The sequence below is a fragment of the Priapulus caudatus genome, unplaced genomic scaffold (genome assembly GCF_000485595.1).
Source record: "Priapulus caudatus unplaced genomic scaffold, Priapulus_caudatus-5.0.1 Scaffold793, whole genome shotgun sequence".
Lineage (NCBI taxonomy): Eukaryota > Metazoa > Priapulida > Priapulimorpha > Priapulimorphida > Priapulidae > Priapulus > Priapulus caudatus.
The window spans coordinates 174,819-180,393 of NW_014577854.1; positions in this window are offsets into that span (position 1 = coordinate 174,819).

Here is a 5,575-nt window from a genome sequence, read left to right on the forward strand (position 1 = left end):
TTATGACTTAATTATAATTATGTAAAATATCTATGATACCGTACGTGACAAGACAGTTTTGCGCTGCGGTGCTGTAGAAACCTACATGTCGGACACAGAAGAAAGAAGTCACGATATTATAAGATGACGGCAAGACACACTATTTCTCAATGCAAAGTCAGTAAGCTAATTATAATATAAGAAAACCCCCATATAAGACGTGCATTCCTTGTATATCACTTCCACGATAGTGTATATCAGTCGTAAATTCACACGTACATCTACATCTCAGCCTTAGTCACGTTGCGTACAGTCTCGCGTCTACAGCTCTGAGTCACATTCGGCACATCGAATCTAACGAGTCACAATACGGCATGTAACAATATTATAGTACCTTACGCTAGGCCCCTAAAACGGTTTTTGGTGCGCGTTGCAGAACCTAATTGTCGGACACAGAAACAAACAATGTGCAAAGAAGTGCCATCGATATTATAAGATGACGCAGGGACACACTGATTTCTTCAATGCAAAGTCAGGAGCTAATTATGAATATAAGAACCAAACACCCAACGGACCAGTGTGCATCCGTGCTTTATCACGTCCACATATGTATATCAGTCTACAGTCACACTACAGTGTACGCAGTCTCAGTTTAGCACGGTACGCTACATCTCGCGTCTACAGTCTGAGTCAGCATACGCCAACATCTCAATCTACAGTTCAACCATTACGCACATCTCAATCTACACGCTCACATACCGACATCTCAACACTCTACAGTCACATACGCACATCTCAATCTTAGCAGTCACATACGGCCACAGTCGTCACCTACAGTCAAATACGCACATCTCATATCTACAGCTCCCATACGCATATCTTAAGCCTACAGTCACATAACACACATTCTCACCTTACAGTCAATACGCCCCACATCTCAATCTACAGCACACTACGCACCATGCTCAAACCTGCAGTCGACATACGCACATCTCAACCTAGCACGTCACATAGCACATCTCAATACTCACAGTCACATCAACGCCGCGATCTCCAATCTACACGTCACATACGCGATCTCAATCTGACAGTCACATACGAACAATCTATCTACAGTCACATCGCACATCTCAAACCTACACAGTCACATAACCGCACATCGGTCAGATCTACAGTCACGATACGCACATCTCAATACATCGCATACGCAATCTCAACTACAGTCCACATACGCACCATTCAATTACAGTCACATACGGCTCATCTCAATTACAGCTCACATACGCTAGCATCTCAACCTACAGTCACATACGCACATCTCAAGCCATACGACACATACTCGACCGAACATCCTCAATCTACAGTCACATACGCAATCTCAATCACAGTGAACATACCCAATCTCAATCTCATCACAGTCACATAGCGCATCATCTCAATCTACACGTCACAAGCCACCTTTCGCGCATCGACCGCCTCTGTCCCCCTCTCCCTAACCCGCCCTTTCGCTCTTGCGGCTCTGCTGTCTGCTGTTCACGCCCTAACCATCCGTGATATCCCAAACACCGCACACTCAATCTACAGCTCCACCTATAGCCCCCACATCTAAACCTACAGTTCACATACGCACATCTCAACCTACAGTCACATACACACATCTCAATCTACAGTCACATTACGCGGCATCTCATCTCACAGTCACATACGCGCATTCTTAAATACTACATGTCAATACGCCCATCCTCATGTCTCGACCAGTCCATGACGCACATCAGTCAACCTACATTTCACTACGCACATTCTCACATCTACATGTTCACTAGCGCACATCTCATTCTACAGTCACATACGCGCATTTCAATACTTACAGTCAACATACGGCCCATCTCAATCTTACACGTCACATACGCACATTCTCAATCTAAAGTCGCATACCGCATCATCTCAACCTATCTAGTCAAATACGCACAGCTCAATCTACAGTTCACATACGCATATCTTACATTACAGTCACATACATCACATCTCAACCTACAGTCAAATACGCAACATCTCAATCTGCCAATCACATATCGCACCTCTCACCTACAGCTCACACACGACATCTCAACCTACAGTTCACATACGCACACTCTCAACAACAGTCACATACGCTCATCTTCAATCTAACATCACATACACATCTCAACCTACAGTCACCATACGACAATCTCAACCTACAGTCACATACGCACATCTCAACCTACAGTCACATACGCACATATCTCAATCTACAGTACATACGCAATCTTCAATCTACAGTCACAACTGCACATCTCAATCTACAGTCAACACACGCAGCATCTCAAATCTACAGTCACGAGTACGCGCATCTCAATCTACAGTCACATACGCGCATCTCAATCTACAGCACATACGTCACATCAATCTACAGTCACATGCATAACGTGCATATCCAGTCTATATAGGTGACCGTACGCTGCATCTCAGGCTACAAGTCACGTATGCCTACAGCTATATTCAACAGTTACAGGTCAACCTAAAATTACAGTTACATCTCAACGGTACAGTCACATTGATACGTGCATATCCACAGGCACCTTGAACTAAATTCACCTAGGCTCGTCGTAAGCCATTGTCGTCATCCGTGCGTCAGTCGGCGGCTGCTGTTACGGGCATTCGAAGCCAGTGGTGCTCCGATGATGGCGTTTCAATAAAATATAATTGCTAAATAAATATATCTGTAAAATCTATTTTATCTACCAAAATTCCTTAATGTTTATATATTCTCTTTGGAAAATGTATGGCGGGAGACGCCTCAACCTCTGCCCTCATCCAAACCCTGGTCCACCCCAACCCGACCCATTCAAATTTTGTCGCGTGTGTGGAGTCATCGTTTTCAGGAGTACCCTTATTCTCTTTGCCTTATAAAGTTGCCTTATTCACTTTTCTGTCCCGTTAAATCCCCTACAGGAGCTACTAAATACAACAGCTGTTGATTGCGACATATGTTAATGACAACATTTTGTTAATTACATCAATCACATGGTGTTTTTTAATTATGCATCTAATCTACGCTTGACGGTTTCCTTACGTACTTCGGGGTATGATGTCAGTAGCGCCCCCTGGCGGGAGTAGCAGCAGTGTAAGATATGTTCGATGGGGTTAGTCACCCACCAGCGGCTCGTGTAACACCGGCTGCCCCACTGCAAGACATGAGAAATCGTGCGAAGCGTAATTAGTAACAATTAATAACTAGTTAATATAATTAATAATAAGAAGTTAACCCTCCACCTACCCAACGTACACGTGTTATCATGATCAAGAGAGATAATCACGATTATGTATGTTTCTATGAGCCAATGTGCTTTTCTCGATCTCATAGATTTTTAGATTAAGCGCGCGTTGGCTGTACATCACTGGTAACGTTTCCTCATATGAGCATAACTGTCTGTATATACATTATACACTGTATATACGACCTGACAACGCTCGACCATAATAGCGCGTTTGTCGTCTAAGACTGCCACTAGATGGCGCGGTTTTGCCATATCTGACCTGATATTGACAACCGCTAGATTCATATCAAGAGCTCATAATAGAGAGCTCTATTATGAGCTCTTGATTCATATAGACATCGAAACATGCGTAGCGCCATAAGCGCGCATGCGCACCAAAAAAGGAAAGCAGCATAAAGGAAAGCAGCATAAACGAATATTGCAGCACAAAGGAAAGCAGCATAAAGGAATACAACACAAAAGAAAGCAGCATAAAAAAGCATCATAAAGGAATGCAGCATAATGGAAAGCAGCATAAAGGAATGCAGCATAATGGAAAGCAGCATAAAGGAATGCAGCATAATGGAAAACAGTATAATGGAAAGCAGCATAAAGGAATGTAGCAAAAGAAATACTATGATATTAGTAAGAAATACTATGATATGTTAGCAATTAAGATATACCAAGGTGTTAGCAAGAAATATTGAGATCTTGGCAAAGACTACCGAAATGTTGGTAGCCCTCGGTAAAGAAAGTAAAGTAAAAGTAAGCAGACAATAAAGGAATCGATGTGTGAACAAACTAAACAAGAAAAAAATAAACAAATAAAATAATAAACAAATAAGAAGAAAAGAACGACATAGATTAAACACAACCGGAGCACGAGGCATGCAGCGCATCGTCCGTGCATAAGATATAACAGTTTATTTTAACTATGAAGTCTGATGTATGATGTCTGACTATGTCCGTGCACATACTTGTTCTGCATCTTCCCGCAACTCTGTGTTGTTCATGAACAATTCGTCTAGGGTGGACTCGTCAAAGAACACGGGCTCCGTGTCTACCATGTCGCTGTAGTTTTGCCAGCTCTCTCCATTCCCGTAGTGAAACAACGACATCGCCGCCTCGGGAATGGCGTCTGCAAAAGAAGATAGCGGCGACAATCTTGAGTAACAGCATAATTTAAGAATTGATCGAAATTTAAATAGAATATATTAACTTGTGGATTACGTGAAACAAATTTTAATCATTTATGATAAGTACGATAAAAATATAATTCTAGTTAATAGTAGTGTGATAACAATTTAATAGTCTGTAAATAATTATTTCTGCGAATTGTATCATAGCACATTGCACTGCTCTGTATTGCATTGCGCCATAATGTATCGTATCGTATCCTATTGTATCGCACAATATCATATCATGCCGCATCGTGTCTACATAAGATGAGCACAGTTGCTACGCGCAGTTGCTAGGTGCGGTTCACAGTTGCTAGGTACGGTTGCTAGGCGCAGTTGTTAGACGCAGTTGCTAGGCGCGGTTGCTAGGCGCGGTTGCTAGGAGCAGTTGCTAGGTGCTGTTGTTAGATGCGGTTACTATGCGTGGTTGCTATGCGCGGTTGCTACGTGCGGTTGCTAGTCGTCGCTACACTCACATTTCCGACCGAAATCCCAGAAATCCCGATCGCTGGCCGCATCCGGATCGGCAATGACCTTGACAGCGTTTCGGTCGCAGAAGTCGTTGCTTGTGTCGCCGTCGAAGTCGCCTAGCAACCCGATCAACGTTCCCTTGTTTGACTGTGGCACTGATATCGCCGCCATCAGCATGCCGTCGTGTGGCGTCACCTGCAGAGTTGACGAGTCGTCGTCGTTGGATCGCCGTAATCACGTGTCTGTCACGTATATAACCTTCTCTCTCTTGACCCTTCTCCCTCTCTCTTCTCTCCCTTCCCCCTTCTCCCTCCCTCCTTCCTCCCTTCTCTCTTCATCTTCCCTCCATTCTCCCTTCATCCCCCTCCCTCCTCCCTCCCTTCTCTCTTCCGCCTCCCTCCCTTCTCCCTTCATTCCCTTCTCTCCTCCCTCTCTGCTCGCTTATCCTTGCCTTCTCTCTCTCTTCTCCCTTCTACCTCCCTTCTCCCCTGATCCTATGTTGGACGATTGTATATACACTATTATACATTAATTAGTTAATTCAGTTAACACGAATTATTTGTTGTGAACAATAGGCTTATACCATGTATGCTATTATTGATTGTGTTGCATATTATCAAGAGCTAATAAATGCCTATATTATAAATACCTATATTTATTAGCTCTTGA